At 47.1% G+C, this 27,484-nt stretch overlaps 1 protein-coding gene across 8 annotated transcripts in view; it reads left to right on the forward strand.

Moving 5' to 3' along the window:
- Positions 1–27,484, forward strand: part of Foxp1 (forkhead box P1) — a 528,005-nt gene that overhangs the window by 221,293 nt on the left and 279,228 nt on the right. For 6 of the 8 annotated variants that reach the window (XM_046425582.2, XM_046425581.2, XM_046425575.2 and 3 more), the window contains one exon: positions 16,208–16,268. The exons of 1 other annotated variant lie outside the window; for it this stretch is intronic. The gene's annotated coding sequence lies outside the window, so the exon portion shown is untranslated. Of the gene's footprint in view, positions 1–9,888; positions 10,644–16,207; positions 16,269–27,484 lie in introns of those variants that run through there. One more of the 8 variants, XM_046425579.2, reaches the window with a different exon arrangement.

A 27,484-nucleotide genomic window follows, 5' to 3' on the forward strand; every position in this document is an offset into this window, starting at 1 on the left:
GTTCTCTAACTCGAGTGTTAAGTGTGTATTATGAAACCTCAAAGCCAGTGTTGGTGATTGCAATGTGCAAATATTTTTTAAATTATGTAATTAAATGGGACTTGGCCTGCAAGGGCCACTGAAGTAATTTATTAATTGAATGGTCTGATTTAATTGCATGTTATTTTCGTTTATTCAGGGAAGTGCTGCGTCTCTTATGGAGAGGGGGCCTCCTGTGTGTCTGCCACTGGAAGCCCAAAGGTTCCCACTGAGAAATCTTCAGCCCCCAGTGAAATATTAACCATGAAGAGGGACTTGTTCCTTCTGTCCCTGAAACTCTTGTTTTGATGTCTGAGTCTGGTGATTTTAAAGGAAATGGCGGGGTGGGGGTGGGGGCGGGGAGCTTGCTAAAGAGAATTATTGTCATTCACTGTGTTTATCGCCACATCTTTTCTAAAACAAATCACTCTTCTTAATTGTGGCAGTATTCAGGGTTATATAAAGTGCACATATAAAAAGAAAAGCCCCTTTAATTCAGAGTTAGTTGCGTCTAACAAGGGCTCAAGCCGCGCTGTATCTGTTTCCTTAAAATGTCATTTTAAAGGTATTGTGGTTTCAGAGCAGCAGCTGTGACTGAAAAGTATGTAAACTAAGCTGTTCTTGCTCATATCATTTTTATATTCTTATGTCAGACCAGAAGGCTGCTTTAAATTTATTTTTCATTGTGTATTAGTACTAGAGACCCTTTTTTTTTTTCTCTTCCTTGCTTGGGAACATATGTTCTTTGGGACCCATTACACTCAAGTGCTTCAGAAAATAACAATTGTGTGTCGGGGGGAAGGGTACCAAAATAGTTTCTTATTTGAGTATTGTATTTGGGGAAAGATTAATTAAAAAAAAAAAAGAAAGTCTCACAAAGTAGAAATTTGGGGCCTCGCATCTGTGTTTTAGGAAATGAAAGAATTTGGGCTTACTGCACCAAGTCACGTGAGAAGCAGTAACTTTTAGAAGCCCAAATTGCTTTCCCAAAAGGAAAATATTTTTTGTTGCTATTAAATATAGTTTATATTGCTACTTCAGAACTTTTTTCCTTTTTTTTTTTCCAGTGGGGCCATTTATTTAAATTCTTAGTTAATATTTTTGTATAGAAACGTCTTTGTCTCTGGGGCGAGCCTCGGCAGATTCCAATTTAATATGCAGTTGTGGATAAGTATTTACTCATGCCTCCTGGCATGGCTCACCTGATCACGTGACAGTGTGACGTCACGGCGGCCTGCAGAATGTTTGCATGGCTTACTGGAGTAGTGGTGGCACTGGGTGCAGAGGGTCGGAGCAAGCCACCCATGTTGGTGTTTTTTTTTTTCACCCTGCACATTTCAATGCGTCAGGTCTCGACTCTACAGAAATTTAGGTCTTGGGATAGAGAAGCATTTTCTTCTTAGAAGGTTGGAAAGGCAGAGCAGAAAGTACAAGCTCTGAGAATTTCCATGGCGAACATACTCTGATTCCACGACGCCGTTTCACTTTGAGAAACCAGCCCTAAGAATTTGCCCAAAGTTCCCTTGATTTGCTTCCTCTCTAGAGCCGCACATCGGGGACATCCAAAGCGAGGGAAGCAATGGGGAGGAAGGCAGTTGTCTCTTGGGCAGGACTACTGGCTGGACCCAGGGGGTCCCAGGTGTGAGTCAGCCCTCTGCTTGTCCCTCTTGGCCTTGGGATGGCGCTCTCAGAAGAGCTGGGCTGGCAGAGTGGCTCACACGTACAGGGCAGCCAGTGACTGGGAGCCCCCCCGGGGAGCCTCCTGCGCCCCGGGGGACCCTGGGAAGTTTGAGATGCAGGATAAGGGGAGGCAGTGGCCCTGGGGCCAGGGCTGTCTCCCATCCAACATATTAAGTTGTTCATTATTTCAGCCTCGTTCAGGTGATAGCTATGGACCAGAGGGACACCTTCCCTTCTACCAGTGAGGAGCCTGGGCAGGATAAGGGCCAGCTACCCGGGACCCAGGATCAGACCTTGCTGCACTGCCTACCACCTGTGGGACACTGGGGGGGCCTCCCCCATTCTCTGGCCCCTTTGTGATTCAAATGACCCTGCTCCAAAATCTCCTCTTCACAAGCCTTACATTTCCAGTGCCCACCTTCGCTGGCTGCTGCTTGTCTATGTCATTGGGAGGTGGAGGCTGGTGTCCCTACTTGCCATGCTGGGGTCCCCTCCACCTGTGTGACCTCAGTCATCCACATGAAGAAGTGGCATGGTAGATAGAGCCACCTCTCAGCTCCGAAGTGTTTCTATTCTCTCTCATGGGAGATTCACTCCCTAAGAGCCTTGTTCCTCCCACTTAAAAGTTTGGGTCACACAATTAATGGAGAAGAAATCTGACTTTGGGTCAGGGAAGACAAAAGCCCAGATCTGTTCCCAGGGGATATCATGGTTGTTTGTCATTGGCAAACCTCAGTCAGGCCTTTCTGATTTCTTTCTGTCACGGACACGCTGTTTGGTGTGACCAGGAGGCAGGCAGTCCTGTGGCCTCTCCCCTCTCCTGTGAAGGAGTCCTTGAAAGGTTGGACGGTGGGGCAGTGCCTCAGCCACCCATTAAGGAGAAGAAGCCTGGTTCACATGAAGACGCTGTTCCTTTGTGGAAAATGTGAGTAGTTTTTTTTTGTTTTGTTTTACATGGACCAGGTGTGGATTAGTGCCCTGAACCTTTTACCCGGGCCTACTCCTGCGTGTAATTCTTCTGCGGCACAGTTCAGCCAAGTCAAAGAAACATGTTATTAAAGGTGAGCTGCAAGGCATCTAAAAAGTAAACAAACTGTTTAAGATCCTAAATCAGTAACAGAATCTATAGGCACAGACTTGAAAAGTACTAGAACATGTGTTTGAATACCTCCGGGTTCCAGGAGGGATTCTCCTTTTGCTTTCTTTGAAGATCTCCTCCAAAGACTTTTTTTTTTTTTTTTTTTGGTCCTGGTGGGACAGGCAGCTGACCTCTTTGGATCTTTGCTCTTTAGTAATTAATGACTGACCTGCCCTGGGGTAGTGAGACCCAATCAGAAATCTGTGATTTTCTAGTTAACATTTGGAGAAATATAAGCACTTTGAGTTTCCCTTGAGTACTATGTTCACCAGAAGTTAAACATTCTGGCTTGTAGTTGTTGTTGTTTTGTTCTGGCCTGTGGCATGGAGACAACCAGATGTTATTAGCCACTGGGCAGAGAGAAGGTGTAGGAAGTTTTAGATTTTCTAAAGTTAAATTATCCCTGGTTGTAATAAGCTGGTATCCTTTCTTCTAGCACTTCTCCATGCCAGGCACTATTCTAAGTCCCTTTGTTCCTCAGAAGCACATCATGCAGTATAAGCCCATTAATAGATGAGCCCAGGGAGTGATGGAGTGCTCCCCAGGCCGCTGAGCAGCAGAGCCTTCTCTTGAACTTTGGCTCCTGAACCTGTGCTGTCAGGCGCTGAACTCGTCTACACTGCTGGTGCAGACTGGCTTATTATGTAATGCCTGGTTTTCAGGAAGTCAGCCAAGGCAGCATCAAGAAATGCAGACACTCTTCCCCCCACCCCTTTTTCCTTTATTCTCCTCTAACCTTGCCGCATTGTTCCATTTCTGGCTTCCCCTTGACAGCCTGCTTGCAGCTGGGGAACACACGTCAATCATCTGTAGCCTGTTGTGCTGCTGCTTCTCGATTATCTTGAAACTTTGGTTGTGGTTGTGGAATTGTGCATAGGCTTTCTCTTGCTTTGAAGGTGAGTTCCAATATGCAGGAGCAAAAGAGCAGAGGCCTCTGAGGGTGCGTCTTTCTGGCCCACCTTTCACGAGACCTTCAGCTCCTTCCAAGGGGAGCTCGATGCCTCAATTCTCAGGTGGACGCAGTGCTTTGCAGAACTTTACACCCAGCTGGAAAGAAGGGTCCCACCCTATCCCTGCTGCATTACATGACAGAATTAGGGGCTTCACCTGGGCACTGTTGAGTTCTGTTTCCCTGAGGACCCTGCCTGTGCCAGCAGTTACTGGGTTTTTGTTGTTGTTATTTGTTTTTTTGTTTTTGGTACCAGGGATTAAACCCAGGGGTGATTAACCACTAAGCCACATCCCAGCCCTTTTTATATTTTATTTAGAGACCGAGTTTCATTAAGTTGCTTAGAGCCTCCCTACATTGCTGAGGCTGGCTTTAAACTTGTGATCCTCCTACTTCAGCCTCCTGAGTGCTGGGATTACAGACTGGAGCCGCCATGCCCAGTTAGCAGTTACTGTTCAATGCACATTCCCTTCCATACTGGGAGAGCAGCTTGGTCCGTGGATAGCCATGCCAGGTTTCCAGCGAGTGTGCCTTCTCCTGGATCAGGTTCTTGGGAAACTCAGGGGAGCTTTTCAGTCCCATAGATGAACAGTTTTATGTGTCATTATTACTACTACATTATTACTTTGGTACTGGGGATTGAACCCAGGAAGGCTTCACCAATGAGCTACATCCCCAGCCCTTTAATTTTAATTTTTATTTTTTTTGAGACAGGGTCTCAAAGTTGCTGAGGTGGCCTTAAACTTGAGATGCTCCTGCCTCAGCCTCCCCAGTTGCTGGTGTCACAGGTGTACACTACTGTGCTTTCCTCTACCAATATTGATGATGATTTGTCCTCTAAGTCTCAGGCCCTGTCTCACTAGGGAGCCAGCAAGGGCTCTCCTGCCTGCCTGTCAATCATCTCAGCCTTTCCAAGTGCACTTCTAGTGGAACCAGTGGTGAGCTTCAGAACAGCCCAGGCGTGGGTGGAGAGCATGCTGTAGTGGGGGGCCCAGACCCGCGGGTGCTGCGGACATCAGGAGGACAGCGTAGATGAGGAGATGCGCTGGGAAGGTGCAGGGAGAGTTGCCTTGTCATAAGTGCCATTTTTCAGGTCACTGGAGGGCACTCTGGGCACATAGGTGCCAAGCTTCAAAGTTTGAAGCTGGGATGCAGGTAGTGGTGGGAGCCGGGTGTTTTCGGGGGAGGATAGTTGGAGGGCTTTCCAGCCACGGTGACCAGGTCCGCAGCTTTGCTCTTGCGTCAACATGCGCCTGGTAAAATTGAGCTGTGGAGCTGCTCACGGGTTTTCCCATCATCCCTTACCCCTCAGAAGTTTGGCAGGGGGCTCGGGGCGCTGGAGCAGGGCCCAGGAGTATTTTGGCACAGTGGCACCCTGCTGGCGGGGTCCCTGCACTCCTAGATTGTTGACCACCTGCCGTGAGATGCTGCTGTTCAGCTCTGGAATACAGTCCCCCATCAGATGAGGTCTCTGCCCTCCTGGAGCTGACACTCTGACATTTTCTCCAAAATCGAGATGCATACCACCTAGGGTGATGTGACAGAATCCCTCTCACTGGAGCCTGGGACCGCCAAGAGTCAGACAGGACCATGGAAAGAGCTGACTGTGTGGCTGCAGGTGTGCTGACCTAGGTTGGGAGGCAGTCACCACCGTGTCTGTCAGGTGGCGGGCAGATCCTGGATCAGGCTTGAACCAGCCACGTGCCTCCTCCAGTGGCCGGATTTGCTGTGTGCGTCCCACAGACGACCACTGCTGTGCAGACCAGGGGACTCTGGGGGCAGCATGGCCCAGAAGGGAACAGAGCACTAGCCCCTTGAAAACCCTGCCAGGCCTCCTCCGCTCAGGGAGTCACTGAGCGCACAAGCCTGGGGGAAAGGGCCCCCAGGGAGCAGGCCAAACAAGGCAGGTGTGGCCCCACCTCCAAACCCCCACTCCCTCTCAACTCCAGGCTGATTGAGAAGGGCTGCTTCAAGAGCGCCCTGCCCAAGAGCAAGGAGAGCAGAGCTGGGCCCCTTCTCTGTGTTGTTGAAATTGTTGCCCTTTGTCGCAGAGTATTTATGACCCTGTATGGATTTTACCCAAATAGAAGTTTCCATTAAAAGTCTTCATTACTCAGCCTTCAGAAAGAATGAAATGATGGCGTTTGCTGGTAAATGATTGGGCTGCACATTATCATACTAAGCCAAATCAGCAGATCCCCCAAAACCAAAGGCCAAATGTTTTCTCTGCTGTAGGGCTGCTAACTCACAACAGGGGGGAGGGCAGGGAAGAATAGAGGTGCTTTAGGTTAGGCAGAGGGGAGGGCGGAAGGGTAGTGGAGTGAATCAGACATTATGACCCTATGTGCACCTACGCCTATACAACCCGTGTGATTCTTTATCCTGTACAGCCAGAAGAATGAGAAATTATACAGCATTCATGTATGATGCATCATCGTGCATTCTACTATCATGTATAACTAAGTTTTTAAAACATAGAATTTTTTTTTTTAAAGCCTTCCTTCCCAGTTTTTGGGAGTAGTTGGATCCTGTAGCTGGGCTGTAACTTTCAGACATGGATTGTTTCTGACTGCAGAAAGAAGTATGTAAATAAATAAAATGTGTCAGAAGTTTTTTTTTTTTTTTAATAAACCGTGGAGTTCCTAGTGGAATGTTCTGGCAGGCAAGCTGAGTCCACAGTAGCTGCTTAATAAATGTGAAGACTGGGTTGAAGAAGGAAAGTGACCACGTGGAACCTCCGAGAGCCAGATGTGACCATGGGAAGAGCTGGTTGAATAGCAGTGATTAAAAACATTAGTGCAGTTATTTCAACTAGTGAGTAAACAACCTACAATTTTGTGGCCCACCCCCCCCCCCCAAAAAAAGGGCAAAGGTTCTAATTGAAATATACGTCGAAAGTTCTTCCTGGTGATAGAACTCTCCTGCAAGGTGGCGGGTGGGGGGAGGGCTTTGAAGGGTGCTTCTGTGGAGACTGAGCGAGGGTGTGCACATGAGAACATCCTCACCGCGAAGTCCTGGTGGTTTTCAGAGAAGTCCCACTCTGAATAAGTAACAGGGCTGATGAAATCATTGCAGTGGGGGAATTCAGAAAGATGCCGGCTTCTGTGTAAAAATCAACTCTTGCATCCTGAGTGCGTTGTGTCGGTCCGTGTGCAGGAGACGGGCACGGAGCCATTTGGTTTTGCGTCGTTGGAGTGGGCTGCTCGGGCGGGGATGCAGTTGAGGCATTGATACCGTGTGAGGAGAGGCAGATGGCTGCATTAGACATCCTTTGTGTTCTTGTTTATTTCTTAAAGCAGTTGCAGAATTTTGCCGTTGGCAGTATTTTCTTCGTGCCTGTGTGTTCTGCTACGAATTTACTTTTGTCAGACTACTTTGAAAGAAAAGCCTTGCTGGGGGATTTTTTTTTTTTCCTTTCCTTTTCTTTCTTTCTTTCTTTTTTAAAAAATACTTATAAACTTGTGAAGTCAACAGTGCATTTGTAAAAAATATTTTTTCAATGTTAAGTATGTTAGTAAATAGTAGAAGGATCAGCTTTTCTTTTCTTTTCTTTTCTTTTTTTCCCTTCTTAGCACAGGGAAAGATTTTTTGAACTAACGAATGTAGAATTGATGGAGATAGAGAAGGAGACAGAATGGATATGTTGTCACTCCAGGAGGAACGAGGCCTCTCGAATGAGAGATCTAACTTTCTCCATGTCTCATGGCGGGGTCTCAGGTTGTGGTTTACCACGGGGTTTTACCAGTAAACCTCACTTGGTGGTATTAAGTTAGTGAGAGTGGGTTAGTATGTGGTGATGGATTTTGCCGAAGTGTTTGATTGGCATTTATTAGAACTGTTTATCACACCACCTCTGAAATTTATATTTATTTCCTACTAAAAGCAAATTATCTTTTGCAATCAGCAGTGGCAAGGGGTATTTAAGATGTTGTAGCTGCACGTCAGGGATGATCTTTTATTGTGGAGTGCTTTTAATAAGGAATTGCTTCAGAGCTATTTTCCCCCCTCTCCCATCTCCACAGAACGCTGGGGAATAGTGTCCTTCTCCAGTCCCACTTTCTCTTTCTCCTCTGCTCAAACGAGAGAAGAGCACAAATGTGGGCTGCTTGATGGTTTATTCTCCTGTGGTCCACAGATTTTGCAGTTTTAGCTGGAACCCACAGTCCCCGCTGAGAAACAGGAAACAGTCCTAACCTTATTGCAATCTCTGCTGGGGTCAGGCCCAACTCCGAGGTGTCTCTTTCCAATAATGAAGCCATTGTACGTATCATATCTGATCAGTTCCTGAAATGTTTTCGTAAGTCTATCTTACAACATTATAGGAAGATAATCAGCAGCCTTGGAAGGTCCCCATCTGGACTGTGGAGTTCTTTTACTGCAAGATGTTTTGCCTTTCGGAGATAGCTCTCGTGTTTCATCATCTGTTCTGCCGAGATGAAGTGCATATGAAAAGTCAGCGACTCTGAATCCATCTGTTGTTATTATTTTCCGCTGATAATTGGCTTGAACAATGAGATGTCTGTCTGAAGTCTTTGAAACTGTACACCCTGTTTATTTTCTGGAGGTCTCAGGGCGAAGGCGCCCCCTGCCCGGCCGGTCCTCCCCCTGCGTTAGCTCTCAGGCTGACACAGGAGTGGCGCTTGTGTCTGGTGACATCTCTGACTCCGTTCATCAGTACGTGTCACTCAGCATCTAAGCCTTGCACACGAGTTTGGGTCCCGATCCCCGCGTCGGTGCTGTCTGCTCCCGTAGTCCACGCTCTTCCACGGGGAGCCTGGCCAGCCTCGACACACAGACCCCTTACCTGGCCTGCCGTCTTTATTTCACTGTCATTAAAATATTAATTCAGAGCACAGTATCTGCTACCTATGGAATTAGATACCACCTATAATTGTGGCCAGTGGCCCAGGTTTGCAGGAGATGGAGCATTAATATTGTATTCCACTAACAGCACTTCCATTAGCAGCTATACCAGCCTGAGATATGGATGGGCTGGGAAGTATAAATACCCCTAGAACTGCCAAAACAGTCATTAGGGGCTCCGTTGGGATGGACAAAGGCTTTTTTACGGTGATATACTGATTAAATTCTGTTCCGTGGCTTGTTTGCACCAAGGTTAGATCTCTATCTTTGTGGGATTGGGCCATCTAACACCTTCTTTGGAAGGTCACCTCAAGGCAGAGCAGGGGACAGAGTGGTATCTTTGGCTTCCACAGAGTTCTTCTTAGAGGACCCACATTTGGTTCTTTAGGGCTTTGGGCATCCTTTATTTCTCTTTTCTTCAGTGACCGCCCTGGGTGGAAGTGCACTTTTCTTGTTGGTTTTGACATAGGGTTGTTTTTTTATTTGTTTGTTTGTTTGTGGTTGGTTTGCAAAATTGTTTTGGAAGACTTTCCAGTGCCCATCCTCTACTCTGGCAGCAGGATATCATCAGCAGGCAGCACTGTGCTGGTGGAGAGGTTTGCCTCTGACATAGTATGGCTGCCTTATTTCACTGGGCCCGGCAGTCCAGCTGCCCTCTGTGCAGTAAGGTAGATAGATGTCCTGTGATACAGCCCTCCTGGTGTGCCCCTCGTCCTGCGTGTCCTAGAAAATGCAGACTGACATAATCTTATCGATACTTCAATCAAAATCATTTTATACAGTAACATTTTTTAAAAAACAATGACGTTACGAAGACTAGCATGTAGCTGGACCACAGAGAATTCGGGGTCCCACAATTTGGGAAAAGGCACTGGGATCCCCAGCTCTTGCTGTTCCTCTTGCTTAAATTCCCGGGTTCTAAGGATAAATTACACTGAGGTATGGCATATTTTCTGCTGAAATGGAGAAAATTGTTGATGGTAATTATGTTATTTAATTGAAATTATAAGTGGTTGAGGCCACTCAGTTAAAAGCATCCATTCTACTACATGGGTGATGTTTTTAAATGGGTGGTCATGGATTGGAGACCCTCAAAAGGCAAGCTTTCGAGATGTGTTTTGGGGAAAACTCACATTATTTTTCTTAAATGATTTGTGAGCTGAAGAGTGAGTGTGAGTGTGTGTGTGAGAGAGTGTGTGTGTGTGTGTGTGTGCGCGCGCACACGTGCACGTGCGCATGTTCTCTTTCATTAGATGTGCGGGCATGTCCTGTGTGGGTATGTATGCACATGTGTGTGTACATTCATGTCTGTGTGCATTTTATGTATGTGCATTTTATAAACATAGACAAGTCTACCTTTGTACAGACGCCCAAAGATTCGAAACAAGAAGTATATCTGTGACCTTAAATTGAGACCAAAGTGTGTGATTTTTTAAAGCCCTGAGTGTTGGAGATTCGAATGGCAGTCTTTGGGGTCGTGTTTTGGGGAAAATTCCCCGTTCCACCGGTGGGTACAGTGTCAGTACTTCTCTGAGTACTTGGGATGAAGATAGCATGAGTCCCTCATTCCCACCCCCCACTGTGAGCGAATTCTTAATTACTAATGAATGCTATTTATTTTAATTGTTATGACAGCAACATAATATTTAGCCATCTCCCATTCTCTGGTGTCCCCTGAAACAGGCAGAGTCTCCCACCAGAGAGAGGACAGGTAGAAGGCACAGCGGGCGACTGATTGAGCCGGTTATTCATTTGCTGAGTGTTTGTGTTTATGCAAAGGGGCCTCTTCCTGCATATTTAATCTAGAGTAAGGCAGTGGCTTTTGTTGTGTTTAGCCACATATCTCCTGTCCTTCCCCACACTGCTGCCAGCCCAGGAGCCCCTGGAGCTGGGGCTTCCAGAGCCTGGAGTTCCTCCATTCCAAAGTCTCAACTTTCTTCCCTTGCATGCACACGGCCCTGCCGCCCCACAGCTCTGCCTCCTCACCATGCGCGGGTAAGTGTGCGCCAGGCCGCTGCCTTCCTTTCATTTCACAGAGGTTCAGAGGCCACTCTGCTGCTGCCCCTGTGGGCGCCTCCCGAGAGCCGTCCCGGTCCCGGGCCGTTGGCAGTTGCTGCCCATGTTGAAATAGACAAGTACAGGTGCCTCCGAGGGAAGGTGGCCGATCTGGGGCTGGCTGAGGGAGGCTTCTGGGGACTGGGGGAAATTAGGAAGGAAAGAGAAAGAGTGCGATCGGCTTTATTATTCTTTGTCCTAACAAATCCTGTTTTGAAACTGTCCTGCAGATAATGCTGCCATTGTTTGCAGAGAGCCTTCTAACAGTGTGCAAGACCCCACTGCAGACAGGGCAGCGAGAGGCTTGTCCACGCCGGCCAGTCCTCCCTGAAGGTCCCTGCTGGAAGAGGAAGGGTTTTCTTCTGTGGAAACCGAGTCGCCTCTTCACTGATATTAATAGCACAGAGATGATGGCCATGGTGCTGGGGAGGAAATCTGATCTTACTGGGGAAGTGACAGGCTCTTGGCCCCATGGCTGAGGAGACACCATCCAGGCAGGCTCTCTGATAACAGCATCCTGCCCTCACTGATTGCTAGAGGAATGTTAATCAGGAGCTTTGTTTTACTATCTGGGGTCTTGCTATTTTGTGTTCTGGTACAGTCTTTAGAAACCACCATACTCAGGACTCATGCAAGCTTAGAAAAGTGAATTTAAAAAGACTCAGAATTCCCTGAGCTGTACGTCTGGATCATTCTGGGGTGTGCTTGGCTCTTCTCCCTCCCTGGAGAGGGCAGACGTTCACTGTTTCCAAAAGAAGAGGCCCAGGCAGAGGACGAGAGCCCTCAGGGAGGCCGGATCCCCCCGAAGATGTTCCAGGGGTGGGAACCGGGTCCAGGGTCTGCAGTTCTGCTTCCAAGCCGACTGCTGCTCCGCCGGAGTAACTCTTTTCAACAGAAGAGTGTGCTGTTCCCCCGCAGGTTGGAAACTGGGAGAATTTAAATAAAATTTCATCAATCTTATTAAAATATGTGGGGACTTGGGTCTTCTTGGGCACAAGTCAGTCTAGAGATTTAGAGGCATATTAACAGTGAGGCTGGTGAAGGTTTTTAATAATAAAATTACAAATACGCTATCTAATTGTAAGTATATGACTTTTATCCTTGGTTTTTAAGAGGGAAAAATACTCTTTTTTTATGAGGAAAAGTAACTCCGTCAGAGTTGCCTTCTGTGATTAGCGCTATTGTATTCTTAAATTTTGATTGATAGAGATAATAGTTTTCACTTAAAAATACAGACAGGTACTTTAACTTTCCATGACAATAGCTATTTGCATTTCTTTTATCTTTCTGTTTAACATTTGTGGGGGTTGGGATGGATTTGATTATTAACTCTTATTGCACACTGGAGGTAAATCTAAAACAAAGGCTTTGTTAGGGCTTCAAAGGCAAAACAGCAAATATTGTTTGGGATTCACCTCCTAAAGGCTGTGAGAGGATACCTGTACAGTATTCCCATGACCGCGGCCAGGGTTCTAACTGGGTGCAGGCGAGAGCAGAGCCCTTTCCCCAGAGAGGAAGGGGCGTCGCAGTGTTCCCGAGGGGCTGCCAGCTGGAGTGGTGCCAGGTACTCTTGGCTGGGCTCCTGTACCACGTGGCTTACTTGGGGTCTACTGTTCGAGGCCTCAGTCTACTGGAATGGACCCCAAGGTCAGGCCCTGTGAGTTGGTACAGGTCCCAGAGGGCGAGGAACAGGAAGCAAACCATTCCCAGCTGGAGTGGGAGGAAGCTGGGGAAATGGTGGAACCCCCAGGCATGTTTTTTGATGGAGACAAGAAAAGGAAATAGAGGGGCTTGTGTACTGTGGCTGGTTGCGTCCGAGGCCTCTGGCTGGGAGACCTGGGCTGCAGGCCATTGGTCGCTGCTTGACTTCCTGGTCCATCCCTCCTCCTTACCCTGTTTCTTCCATTTCTTTCCTCTCCTCCTCCCCTCTCTCTCCTTCCCTCTTCCCATACGCCTGACTCTCTATTTGAAGTTTCGTGTTCGGGGAAAACACTCCAGAGTCCAGATCTAAGTGGATTTTCTCGTCTCAGGTGTGGCAGATAAAGTCACCCAGGTGCTTTAATTTTTCCACTAGTCAGATATGTGTGGCGTATCCTGCTGTTCTCTAAGAAATCATTGCACAGTAAGCCCAGGATGAGTTAAGACTCGTCCCTGAAGAGACACCCGTCTCTTGGAACTGGGCCCATTGGGACATATTTGTGCACGTGAAGTCTGCGCCCTCTAGTTGGAGGCCTGGGGGTGATGGGAACCTGAGGCCTGCCACACTGCCTGCGCTGCCTGCTTTGAGGACCAGGGTCTCACCCCTGCCGAGACCACTCACTGTGGTTCTCGGCCAGGGTTAGCCAAAGCTGGAGATGAAATCCATTGGCCCCCCTCCAGAGCTGGCCTGCCCGACTCTGGGATGTGACATAGATGCATACCATTTATTTCAAGTGATCCTGATGGGAGAAATACTCTGGCTGCTAGTGCTCAGGGGGCGAGCTACCTCTGCTCAGACCTGAGACCGGGTTCCAGGCAGGGCCTATGCTGAATGGTGCTGATCCGGGGAGGGCACATGTGCCCTCCCCGGAGGCTGACACAGACACCTTAGAGTAGTAAGGGCGCTGCAGGGGAGGCCTCTTGATGTAGAGGATTGTGCTTGGGGCAGTGTTACGGTTCTGACCCCAGGTGGCAGCCACCATGTGGTCACCAGGTACCCTCAGATAAACGGTGCTATTGCAATTCATAGTGCTGAGACCCTGGAGCAGGTCTAGGCCTCTACAGCATCTCCACGGTTACAGAGAGTGACATAGAGGAAAATCAGCAATTTCTGTTTACCATATCCTGCTCACTTGTATACCTCAAGCTAGCAGGAAACTGGAAAATAGAAAAAATATGCAATTTGTATGGTGATAGCATTTTTTTAAAAGGCAAGTGGGCTGGAGGGGAATCTATTTCTTTTAATCTTTTTTTTTTTTTTTTTTAAACTTAAAGGTTTACATGGTCGTTTTAATTTTAGTCCTGGTACTGGTACTGCCAGGAAACATACAGGTAAATAGTTGATTTATTTGATCAAAGTGACTGAAAAATGGCAAATACAGTTTTAGAAACGGAAGTTTATATGCTTTGGAAAAAAAAAAAAAGCCCCAAATGCAGATTTTTCTTCTAGTTGTTGATTTCCTATTCCTCTGAGCTTGTAAGGATGCCAACTCAGACCTCAGTACTTCCCCCTAATTTTCTTGTCTAGATATATTGACATATTTCATTTAATTTAGCATGATGGCAAACAGCTGTTGAACTATTAATCCCAGCAAAGCTAGAAAAATATTTTTTAGATTCCTTTGCTAATGGATACTTTCTCTAAAAATGCAACAGAAATACACTAATGGATGGCCGAATATGCTTATGCATTAACATTGATGGAGTATAGTTTATACCTCACTGCCAATTTCTTATGTAGAGGTGAAAATTAAACGTGGCCAGTTTTGTGTTGCTTTCATGCATACACGTCAGAGGGCCAGTTGTATAATTTTCTTGTTATTCCTCTCCTGTTTGTTTTGACTCTCTGAGGATAACATTACACTTATAAAACCTGAGGTGAGCCTGCTTTGGTTTTCTGTCTGTGCTCGCCAGCTCCTGTGCCTGGGCAGGTGGGTGGGTGGAAGGAACAGGCCTGGCATCACCTGGAAACGTTCGCACGCTGCACAGAGATAACTTTATTCCAAGGAAGCATTTTCAGCAATTTAAAACAAAAATTAAATTTTAATGAGGTCCAGTTGTTTGCCAGGCCCTCTACGATAGCAAATCTCATCTGCATTGCAAAATCCCAATGCGATAGGTCCCGCTGCCAAACACGCAGGAAGAGGCACAGCTCCACAGATGAACCTACAGATGAGTTCAGCGTGTGCATTGGAGAGCACCTCAAGGAAAACGCGGGGACAGGGCTGGCTTGCTGGGAACCCAGAGCTGCCTGCCAGAGCCACTGGCTTTCCCCGGGAGTCAGTTGTGATGAGTGGCGGGTACCCTGGTGCCTAGAGAGGACAGTGCCACTTGCCTCTTGAGGGGGACTCTGATCCGGTGGTGGGGCGCAGCCATGCCTCTGGCGTACCTTGAGGTCCCAAAGCCTGCCCTACAGCACTTCCCTGTCCTGGAGACACCCATCCTATGGACGTAGATCAGCAGTAAAGTGCACAAATTTCATTTTCAATCTGAATTGTTTTGTGTAAAAACAAAAGAAAAAAAAAAAAGGCTTGGGACAGGTTGTTGCAAAAGAGTAATTTCAAGTCCCTGAACTAGGGTTTTCCCCCACCCAAATTGTGAACATCTATGGTGAAACCTGCAGTTTCCTCTTACAATAAACACGAGAATGATGATTTCACCCAGAGCCTGCATCTTTTTTTCCGATCTTAATGGCAAGAATCTGCATACACTTGCCTGGGGAAATGTCATAAATTGGCCTCAGATCAATTCCTCAAAGATGGCACACACCAAAGTGCCACTTTAAAAATTTTCAGCCCCGGTGAAAGAAGCTTTTTCCTCCTCTCAGCGATGCTGCCTTTCACACTGGGGCCGACGGCAGAGGGCTGGGAGGGATAGATGCGAATGAAACCGAAACCACTTCACTAAGTACCGTTCTGAAGAGTGAGCGCAGGGACATGAGCGTGCTGATCACATTAAGGACTGATTTCTCTGTCTTAAAAATCATAGGAGCATTTGGTCCTCAGCGGCAGAGTGAATCCTGTACCCTGTTAGTAACTTGATCTGAATGAATAAACAAATGTTTTGCTTTCCCCTTGTGCCGTGTGTGTTGGTCCCAGTTTCACGGGCAGAAAGAGGCCGAGTCTGCTGCTGAAAGGATTACCCACTGTTCTGTGGATGGAGCAGGCAGATGCCGGGGCGGGGCGGGGTAGGATATGTGTTTTTGGAGGCCCGATGGAAGTGGCATATTTCATGTGCCACGAACCATTTTCATTTAGCCTGGGAGATCTGGTAGATGCAGTGCAGAACATTCTCTGAACAGCTTTCACCACCATGAACTCCCCCCAGCCCTCCCCACGCCGAGGACCGTGGGGCTCTTATTCATCTTGAAAGGTCCAAAGTGGTCAAGTGAACAAGAATGAGTTCTTGCCTGAAGAGGGGAATGAAATAAAAAACAAAAAACAAGTCTCTCCTTTAATGAAATTAGAGATGTTGTGATGTTAACCAAACAGAGCCCTGTTCAAGAGCGGCCTGGTTTCCAAAAACAAGGACCTATGAGTCACGTATTATTCCACACAAAAATAAACTGATAGATGACAAGAGGAGGAAAAGTTCACAGGCAAATCTGAAGTGTCTCGCCTGGGCTTTTCCCACCCACACAGACGCGGTGGTCTGGAAGCGCTTGAGGCCCGCGGTCCAGGTAGACTCGGAATCCCGCGCCTCGCCGCTGATCCCCTTCCAAGTTGCTTGCCTCTCGCGCGTGTGTCCTGTGCTCCGCTGGTGACCACTTCCCCGACATTCAGATCTTGATGTTCTCTTGTTTTCAGGGTGACAAGTGACCTTTTGAGGTGACTGTAACTGAAGATTGCTTTACAGACGCCAAAAAAGGTAAATGCAAATGCGACGAGTGGAATTCACAGAACAGTTCCTGTCGCCTTCCAGGTTGTTTCCCGATCTTTATTTGTCGAAGGTGCATGTGTTGATTTGTGTAATTATGTATGCAGCATGTTTTTGGGTTTTTTATTTTTTTTGTGTGAAATCGTAGAACCTTAAAAAAAAATGGTCCACAGATTCATATTCCTTCCCCCAAACATGATCCAGTGTTCCAGTGGGTGGAGGCTGAACTTGACTCCCTTTGCCCGTAGACATGGTGGGTTTCCAGTTGGGAAGGAACATGCATGTCACGCGGTGCACAACTCCAGCTCACTGCAGGCCAGAGTGGCACATGTCCATGTCCGTGCTGACGTCCTGTCATCCAGTAGATGCCCATCTCGCTGCTCCCTAATCACCTTCTTTCAGAAATTAAGAGTCAGGCACCCTAGCAACAGGCATTGCCAAGCCATGGGTGGGGGGCAGCAGTGCCTGGAAGGTGGGTGCTAGGCTGCCCTGTTCACTTGAAAATCAAACGAGAACCTGATTTCAGAATTAGAAGTTTTCAGAGAGGCTAATGTCACTTGATGAATTAAAGCCACATTTAATTCTCTCAAATTCACTTTTTGAGAGGGTAGATTAAAAAAAAGTACTCAGGTTAAAATGGTCACGGCTGCTACCTGGTCTCTGGTTTTAGAGTGTCCCTCGGCTAGGGGCAGTGAGCACTTTTCGTGGGATTTTGCAGGCTGTTGAGGGTCTGCTGTTTTTCAAGTATCTGCATCTTCGTTTCAGTTTTGAATGTTGCCCTTTCCTAAGTTCCATTTGGTTTCATAGGTCTGTGTCTGCTTAAAAACAGGTTATTTGCTGGCATGGTTGAATCAAACCTTTGCTCAGGTTTTACTAAACGAAATATATGTATTTGTAAGATGCAGACTTCTTACTCTTTAGTTGAACATGGTTTTAATCATAGAATTTTCATAATGGGAAAATTGTCCCATCCATTATGTTTTTAATCTCTGCCAGGGATTTTGGCTCTAGAATAAAGGGTGCGAATTTGTTTTCCTTGGTACTAGGGATTGAACTCGGGGCGTTACTCTACGATTAAGCTATTTCCCCAGTCCTTTTTAGTTTTTAATTTTGAGGCAGGTTCTCATTGAGTTGCTGAACTCGGCTTTGAACTTGAGATCCTCCTGCCTCTGCCTCCACATTGCTGGGGATATAGGTGTGCACTACACCTGCTCATTTGTTTTTATAGTTGAATTCTTACTTATTGGACCACAAAAAAAATGTAGAATTGGTGCATTTTGCTCTGTGGTTAATCAAAACTTCGCAAGAAGTACCAGTCGCCCTGCATTGAGGACAAATGTCTGCTTCAGGAAGATGTTGCACAGTAGAAGGAATTGATCTCAGGTGTTCTTTGAGCACATCAAGCTGCACAAGATTGTTGGCAAAGCCCTTCCCTTGGCTGGGACACTGGATTCCAGTAGTCTTATCAGGAAGCTGCAAACTTTTTCTGCCAAGGACCAGCTAGTAAATATTTTCTGCTCTGGGGGCCATTTGGACTGTGCCCCGCCTGCCCTTCTGGCTCTGCTTTGCTGTCTCGGGTTGCCATGATCTCTCAGAGCGATTCAATCCAAGATGCTCCCCGTGCAACCCTGCCAGGTGCCTAACTCATCTTGTGCCTTTGGCCAGAGTTACAGGTGACACTAAACACTGTGGTTAAACAAAGTTGGAAATGTCACTGTAAGATGGAGTTGAGCTTCAGAGCTGCTGCATCCACACAGCTCCAACCAGAGCTTCCCCAGCCCGTCTCGATCATCCCCCAGGAGCCTGAGTACTGTTCTTCTGACTTGGCGTCTTTACCATGGCCACACTTAACCCATCACCTGAAAATGAAGATGTGAGCCGCCCACCCCCCACCCCGAATCTACAGTGTTGTTCAGACTTAAAAATATATATATATATATCATGGCTCAAGGGAAAATTTAACAGTAAAAACCTTCTAGGAATTTGTCATTAGCCTTGACTGAGAGAGAAACTGCATGTTTAAAAACACGTGCTCTCCTTAATTACCACTGAGAGCCCGGTCTGTTACAGCATGGAGCATCCTGCAAATGAGGACCCCCCCTTGTCAAACTTCTGGATCCTGAAAAATCCCTCCTTTCCTGACACGTCTTTTCAGGATGCAGGAAAGCCGAGCACCAAGTCCACATGGTCTTTCTCTTTGACCTGCCCTCTGGGGACCTGAGCCTCTCTCTGTATGTGCACCAGCGTCTGCTTTGATTATTGTGTTTGTTTTTATCCTTTACACGTGATCTTCGTTTTTCCTATTCACAATCAGTATGTTCTATTCCTTTTATTTCCTTTTACAGTCTCCATCTCATCTCTATTTTGACCCAAATTTCAATTGTTTTCTTTGTGTGTGTGTGTGTGTGTGTGTGTGTGTGGTGCTGGGGATTGTGCATGGGAGGCAAGCACTCTACCCACTGAGCCGTACCCCCAGCCACTTTTGTTTTCTTCCTCCCTTCCTTCCTTCCTTCCTTCCTTCCTTCCTTCCTTCCTTCCTTCCTTCCTTCCTGTTAGGGTTTGTAGATTGAGCCTAAAGTTTCATGTAAATTTTACCTTTAAGCTCAAGGACCTTTCAGAGGCAAATTCTTATTTCCCTTGATCTCTTACATATAGTAAGAGAAAAACATTTTGCTAGAAATAGAACATTGAAAATACATTTAAAATGAGGATCAGGGTAACATTTCTGATGAGGGAGCCTTGAGCGAACAGCAGATCTTACTCATCAGCAAAGGATGAGACCGGGAGCACCCATCGTGACACCCCAGGTGGTGTGGATTTCAGGTGTAGGAGGTTCTCAGCACCTCCCATGCCCCAGTCTGTGTGAATGCAGATAAACATGCCCCCAGAGGCAGAATGGGGACAACTACTGGTCATGTGCATGACAGTGGCCAGGCAAACTCAGAAAAGCAGACAGAGGCATTTTTAAAACCGAGATTCAGAGTTTTGACTGATTGTGAATCACAGCCATCGTGGTTGGTAGGGAGAGGAGAGTTTTCTAGCAGGCAGCTCTGAGTGCTGTGTGGAACGGTTCCGGAGGCTGGCATTCCTGAGAAGGCAGATGTCAATTAGTATAATCCCTACTTTACAAACTGGGAAAGTGGCCCATAGACAAAAAGTAACCTGCCCAAGGTCATCTGGAATATCAAGATAGAAATGGGGAGAACTTGCTGGGAGAGTGATGAGTGGACGTCTCTGTGGCATGGTTACTGCCCTGACCTGTTCATTTACCAAAGGTGTATGTGGCTTTTGTGACCCTGCCTCTCCCATCATTGACAGTTCACCCACACGTGACGCTTGGCTGAAAATTCCAACAAACCTGATTTGCAAAATTTATCATTTCCCATTCAACCCTTAATGGTGTGGAGAGTTGAAGACTGTGATCAAGCCCGTGTGGTTACACTTACATCATCAAGCTTTACATCATACATATTGGTTCATTTTTTAAGTCGTCAGCTTATTTGGAAGAAAGTTACAGAAATCGAAAATCATGTTTAATCTTGGCAATTTCTCTTGCCACCGCAACTTAAGCTGTCTGGGGATAGATCCTGTACCCTTTAGAGCGTCTTACAAATAATTTCTTGGTTAAAATTGTGAATGCTCCTCAGCTGTTTAAAATGTAAATGATTGGTTCCTTTGAAAGTTTAGTTTTGTGTGATTTAAGTGTTTACTTAATGAGAGTAACAGTTTCAGCCAGACATAGTGGCAACCACGTATCTTCCCAGTGATGCCGAAGGCTGAGGCAGGAGGATCTCAAGTTCGAGGCCAGCCTGTGCAACTTGAGCAAGGCCTAAGCAATTTATTGAGACCTTGTCTCAAAAGTTTAAAAATTTTGAAAAGTGGTAGTGGATAGCTCAGTAGTAAAGTGCCCCTGGATTCTGTCCCCACTACTACTAAAAAAAAAAAAAAAAAGAGGAAAAAAAATAATTGTGTCCTAAGCACTCAAAATGACCAAAATGTGTAGCATTTGCATTCTGTGACTATTGATTCATGAAGTTGTCATAAAGACTCTGTAGGAAAGTCTCCTTGAGTGTTTAGATGACGACGTCATGACCAGTCCTCCAGCAGTTAAGCATTGAAATGCTCTCTGGCCCCCAAATACACAACATCCCCATGCCCAGCTTATAACAGGATAGAGACAAGACTGAGAGGGAGACCCACAGGCTATGGCTTAAATAGAGCCAAAGTTCGCTTCCCTCCGGCAGCCTGGCCGATGGTATGTGGGGCCGCTCCGCGCAGAGATCCTAACAGGCAGCTTTCTTTGAAGCAAGAGACTTGATGGTCATACACATCGCGCCTCTTGATGTCTGAATGGTGAGGTTGGGGTGATGTGGCTTTGATGAGCTTGAGGGGCTGCTTGGTGCCCAGGGGCTTGGACAAATTGGAGAGCAGATCCAGGAGCAAGGCTGGGACATGGCTTCTGGATTGTTCAGGGTCGGTCCTGGGGCTTTACTCACCCATTTGCAGCCACCTGCGTGCCATGCTAGTTCTTACCCCAGTGGCTCCTTGGTGGTTCCCTGATGGGTGCCCGGGTCCCAGCTGCATGACAGCGCGCTGCCTCTGGCCTCTGTTTCTCTTCCAGACAGGAAGACGAAGCGTGGAGTGTTAGGATGGGTCTGTTGGTTGCCATGAGAGAGGGTGGGCTCAGGGAGGGGATACAGGGCTGTCAGGGACCAGGACGTGCTGAAGGACGTGGGTCCTTCAGCATCTGGAGTGAGTCAGTCACCTGATTTTTCCCCAGACTTCTTACCAGATCTGGCAAATGTCATCAGGCATGCTAATTTTTGGTAAGAGCTTTATGGAGATTATAATCCAGATAATATAGTTCACCCAACTAGAGTACACGTGTTGTCCAGTGGTTTTTAGTTTGTTTACAGAGTTTGCAACCATGTTCCTGGGTTTAGACCAATTTTCTCACCAGGACAGACAGCCTGGTGTCAATTAGCAGTCACTCATCACCCTTTCCACCTTAGCAAGAAGAAATCTGCTTCCTGTCCATGTGCATTTACCTGCTCTGGATATCTTGTAAAAAAGGAATCGTAGGATATACATCCTGCTGGGACTGGCTTCGTCTGAGCAATCATAAGGCATTTTCAAGACCCATCAAAGGCATGTCGAATGTTAGACTTCTTAAAACCTTGAGAGCTCTTCCTGCTAAAACCAATAGAGTGATGGTCAGGAATGTTCTTAGGGGAAACAAAGGACCCCTTCTCATGCCGTGCCTATTCTTACTGGACTGATGTGGCCTCTCAACAGTTAAACTTCAGCATTTAAATGTTTGCATGTTAAGTTAGCTGTTTTTAAACATTGTTAGCCATAATGCTTAACTAAGTTCCTCTGTAAACAAGGGCTGTCTCTTCTTGAATGATAGTTTCAGAGAAAAAATTTTTTTTAAAAAATATTGATCTTCAGTAAAATATGCTCCATAGAGTTTGTTTTCAGGCAGAAGTCCCTTGATGACATGTACATGAAGGCCTATTCAGTCGTCAAGACAGTATTGGCAGCAATTATCAAGTAGCCATATTTTGTTCAGTGAACAGTCAAAAATACGAAAGCAAGTAACCAATGGTTTCCTAAATGATGCTTTTGTGGTTCCACATGCAAGGGCAGGATTTCCCACCACTCACCTTGAGCATGGCTGCAGGAAGTGCTCGTTTTAGGTGGCAGCTAATCCTCTTAGCAGAGACGTGGGAATGTTGCCTTTCTTTGCCAACTCAAAACCTTCAGGAAGGAATCGGCAGGGACGAGTACAAACAAAACCTCGTGAAGGGTGGCTGGTTGCTGTGGACCTTGCCAGCAGCCCCCTGGTGTCTGGTGACACCCAGCCCAGCAGAGGAGCCTGGTACCCATCCTAGAGTCTGTGCTGAGTCTGCATTTCGTTTCTGTGGCATCTTCTCAAAAGACTGCTGCTGATTGGCACTTTGTCCACATGAAACGAAGATGAATCATGCATGTGTTCTTCTCTTTAGCTGGTCAGAACTGTTAGCCATGTTTTTGTGGCCTTTGAATAAAGGGTGGTGGGGAGGAAAAGGAGGAGCTCTTTCTACTCCGTTGAAATCCTGTCTTTTTGAAGTATGAAAACCATGCAGTCCTCCCTTGAATTTTGTATGTTAGTGTGTACGTAGCATATAATTATAGGTAATTACATGTTTTGTGAATTACCTGACACTGTGATAAGTTATATAGAATTACTTAATTAAAAAAGCCAATGCACGTCACGGGCTGGACGGTGATCATTGCAACCCTTGGGTTGGTTGGCAGGGTACTCAGGTCTCCTCCCTCCCTCCACTTCCCTTTCTTCTGGGGATTGGCTTGTTTCCCTTTCCAAGAGCCCTGCGCAGACCCTCAGGACAGAGCAAGTGTCCTGAGGTCTACCCATCACAGAGTGCTTGTTTTAAAGTGTGCTCAGACCAAAGACTTTCAAAGTGGGCATTGGGCCCAGCTTATGAACTAGGGACTTACTGGGTTGGACTGAGGACCGTTTTGAAACGGACTAAACTATAGGATAAAGTAGAAGAGAAAGTCGTCGTGTTCCCTGTCTTGCGGATGCTTGTGTCTGCCATGAAGCTTTCTCAAGCTATGAGCCGTTTTCGTGGGGCAATTCCAAGGGCCACCCTCTTGTGTTCCTCTGTTCACGGTGTCCTTATTGTGGGTGGGTCACATACCAGGTGTTGTGCTGGACCCACCTTGTCCAGGTCAGAAGCCACCAGCTATATATGGATACGGAGCCCTTGAAATATGGCTCGCTAGAACTTTCGATGTACTCCAAGTATAAAGTCCAGTCAGTATTTTGAAGCCTTTGTTTGAAGAATGTGAACTATTTGCCCGATTTCTTCACTGATTACATGTTGAAAGTTCATTTCAGCTGCACCTTTTTACTTTTAACAATATCACCCCCGGGACACCCGGGCCTTCCTCCTGCTTCTGTTGGACAGCGTCGCCATCCAGGGTGGGCATGCCGTGGTGAGCAGCAGCCTCCAGGTCCTCTGCTTCTTTGCTCTGAGGGTGGGAGCCGCAGAGCAGCTTTGTAAATGTGAAGCAGGCGGTAGGCAGGTGCCCTGGGGAGAGGAGGAGGACAGAGAGGGCAGTGCTCAGAGGCAGGGTTGGCTTCTGCAAAGTCTGGGGCCAGGTGAGGTCACTGGGAAGCCATGACATCTGAGTGGACACTTGGCCTCTTCTGGAGAGGAGGAGTCTGCCAGTCACCATCAGGGCCTTCAAAAGGGCAGAGGAAGGACAAGGTAGGGAAGTGGCAGGGTCCCATGGAGGAGGGTGCCAAGTCCCACTGTCCTCTTAGTGAAATGGGAGCCTTCCAAGGGCTTGGAGAGGAGGCAGTGAGCCATCCGTGTCTTCAGTGCATCATTCAAGAAGCTGTGGAGGAAATAGTCGGTGGGTGGGTCCCTAGGAGGGAGCCCTGTTAGGAGGTCCCGTCATAGACTGGCATCAGATGGCGGTGGAGATGGTGAGATGTGGTCAGTGTGGGATTCACTGATGGCAGTGAGCAGCTCCTCGAGTGGAAAGGTCAGGGTGAAGGGGTCGGTGAAGGAAGACACAGCCTTGGGTCCTGAGTGCTGGGTGTCAATAGGGCTCACTGGGCAATGGCGTGAACCCAGAGAGCAGAGTCAGCCTGCAGCCCGCTGCTGCCCGCTCAGATCCTGCTGGAAGGATGGAGGTGTGGGCTGCAGCAGGGAGTCCCCGGGGCAGATGGTGCTGGGCAGGAGAGGACCGGGGTGCCGCCGAGGATGTGGGTGGTTCCCGCTGCGTGTTATCCCCCAGATTGAGACGTCAGTTATGCCCTTAGAGATTTCAGCTCTGGACACCTCCCAGCCAGGGGGCTATAAATGGAGGATTTATAAGCATGTGAGTGAGACCCAAAGGGTAGACAGAAGAGAAGGCTCCAGATGTGGGTTCTGAAGCCAACCCCTTTGATCACAGGCTGCCGCAGGGGCGAGCCAAAGACGGAGGCAGAACCAGACTTTGGCGAACAGGAGGTGTTGAGGGGCCGTCAGTTGGGTGACCTGCTGCCAGGAGGTCCAGGGGATGGCCATTGGGCTCGACCACTCCGAAGCCTGGATCTGATGGCTCCTAGCGCGAGTCAAACCTAGTTGCTGTCTCCTCTCTGTATCGTCCTCTACTGCAGGGCTGACACCCCTTGTTTCTCCAGGAGGCTCACCTGAGCAGCACCCCCCATTCATGAAGGTCCCCCCTTGACTCCGTCCCCTGCACGCTCACTTCTGTGACGGTCGGGTCCTCGCACAGCCCGAGAAGAAAAGCTAAGGGAGCCTGTGTGTCCGGTCCCCGTCCACCTGCTGCTAGGCCTGAGGGTGGGCCTGTGTGGGTTTGGGTGAGAGCCAGGGGGAGAGGAACGTGCGCCCAGGGCTCACCTTAGGGTCTATTGATTTTAATCATCTAAAGTGCATCGCAGCCTGGTGTGGTTAACGGAGTCTCCAGATTAGTAAAGTCCTAGTTTGAGCTGGAGCCACAAGTCAGTCTTTCACCTCAGCCTGAGACTCATATAGGTAGTCTTTGATGGCTTCGTCTCCCTTTCAAATTAACTAAGAGCATCAAAGATTCTGGTGTGTTCACCCGTATTGAAATACGGTTGAACATTTTCAGGATTTCTGGCTTGGTCTCAGTCTTGATGCATCTCGGAAAATGAAAGGCAGAAATCACAAAACACATGTCTCACGCGGGTGCTTGGATGCAAGTACCACTAACAGGGTACTGGGCAGGAGAAGCACAGTCCCTCTCTCTGGATAATTGGGAGTGTGCTGCTCAACTTTTGTTTTCATGGCATTTTAAAATTTTTAAAATAGGAAGACATGGAGAGATGGGAACAAAATTTCAGACCTCCATAGGTCAGTGTTTCATTTGTGTCCTGCCATTATTTTTTACGGAAAGACTTGTTGAGTTACACTAGTACCATGTGGGCTATTTTTATTTCCACATCTTCTCCTTAAAATATCATCCTTCTTTCCTCCGTTGGTAGTTACTAAGCACACATCTTAACTTGGAGGCTGCCATGGTGACCATTGCTGAGTGTCACCCTGCCTACTATGGAGGGTCGTTGGTATCGATGGCCAGCCCAGCTCTTGGACATCTTTAGTCCTTAGAGCTTCTTACAAAAAGATGTCAGGATGTCAGGTTACCAGCCAGTTGATCTCTCTACTTTTAAATAAGAATCCTGAGGCTCTTCCCGTCCTCCGGGCTCCAAGAGCACCTCTTCCCAAGTGGCGCTATATGTTTTCTTATCCCAAGCGTCTGTCTTTCTGCTGTCCCAGGGCAAGCCATTGACTTGTTTGACATTGCAGCTACAAAACTTCCCTCATGGAATTCCACGGCGGCCCCCCTGGCCAGTGAAAAGGACTTTGGTCTTTCAGAGCACAAGAATTAACTCCTTTGCCCTCCCGTGGAGGCAGACTCATCCGCTGATGAGGGGAGGGTTCCTCAGGAGTTCTTCTGTGGTGGGTTTTGTCTACAATTGAGCTATGCACCCCACAGAGTCCGCCCTTTCCCCGTGCTGGTCCTCCAGCTCTGGTAAAGGCAGGTGTTGTTAGATCTGTGGGCTCAGAGGGGCCCGGGGACGTTGGACCTCGCTCCTGGGATTCTTGTCCTCGCTGATGATGACATTGGGAGGTAGAAGAGGAAATGACAGATGCAGGCCACTGTGTAACTGGCTGTCCACGTTGGGAGTCGGCCCCTGTTTCAGCACACCCCTTCCTTCCTTTACTGATATAACACCAAAAGCAACTGGAAATGTTAAAATTTCACTACAGAAAATTTATGACTAACAATAAGTGAAAACACCAACACAGTTTTTAATGTAGACTTTCTGAGTGGATGTCCTTGTGGCTCTCATTTCCTATATGTTTTTTTTTTTTTTTTTTTCTGTAAACCGTGTTCAGGGACTTAGAAGTGTTTCAATATCACATAGGAACAGTGTCAGTGCGAGAGGTTCCTCTCAGAGGGTCCCCGCCCTGCAGGTGCCCTCCATACCCTCCTCTGACCCTGTCCCCCTCTCTCTTGCTTCCCTCTAAAGTCTGAACCCCTCTTTTTTTTTCTTTTAAATAAGGCTATTTGAAGATAGTTTTAAGTTAGAATTCTGATGGTTGACAACTGTCGATTTTTGGAATCATGGTTTTCTCTAGCATGAGAACTGAGGTGTCTCCCTTGTCCCCATGGGATTGATTGACATGTGTGGGTGAGTGCCCACTCCATGACTCTCCTTTGCCGAGGGCCAGGGTATGTAGAGGATAATGAGGTGCTGCTTGTTTTTTTTTTTTTTTTTTTTGAGGTGCATGCTAATGGACTCTGTCTGTTTGAGCTTTCCAGTCCTGCTCCCTCGGGCTCTGAAATTGGGGTTGCCATTCTGTCTCCCTCCTTGGGATAAAATAGTTGGCAGTGTAGAATTTTCACTAGGTAATTTCATTAGGTAAGTTCTCATGGTCATATTCTACATACATCGTGTACATAGGAGAGGGAGTTCTATGAACTGGCTTCCCCCCACCCTCTGATTGCAGGTGTTCGACCAGCTCACTAGAGGGAATTTTAAATGATAGGAAAATACACAAATAAATCCAAAGGAAAAATACTGTGGAATCTTGAGCTTGATAATATCACGCATGGGTATCCCCCCGCCCTTTTTTCTCTTCGTTGAGGGTACACATATTTAACAGAACTGAAGTCCTTTACCCACGAAGTAATCACCAAGACGTGGTGGTGAATGGTCAAATACGATGTCATTCTTTGAGATATAATAAAATTTAAGTGTTTAAAATAGAAGAGAGACCAGTGAAGCAGATGAGGGTCGAGGGGGAGGAAGGAGCTGTGGGATGAATCCGAGCAAACTTTCCTGTGTACATGTGTGAATATACCACAGACACTCAGCTTTGTGGATATCCACAGCCAGTAATTAAAATTAAAAAAAAAACATCCATCAGTAAATAGCAGAAAAATCAGTCATATAGACAAAATGGAACAGGAGTGGAGGAGGGGTGGAAAAGGGGATGTACTGGGGACTGAATGAGAGCAAATTATACTCCGTACTTGTGTAATTATGTTAAAATGAGCCCTAATATTATGTATAACTAGAGCCATCTAATAAAAGGAAGAAAAAAAACATAAAAAAAAACAAGAAATTTTTCCATTCATCATGTTGAGTCTTGAGGCTC

The sequence above is a fragment of the Marmota monax genome, unplaced genomic scaffold (genome assembly GCF_021218885.2).
Source record: "Marmota monax isolate L192 unplaced genomic scaffold, Marmota_monax_Labrador192_F-V1.1 WCK01_AAM20220418_F8-fsc00028, whole genome shotgun sequence".
In the NCBI taxonomy this organism is placed as follows: domain Eukaryota; kingdom Metazoa; phylum Chordata; class Mammalia; order Rodentia; family Sciuridae; genus Marmota; species Marmota monax.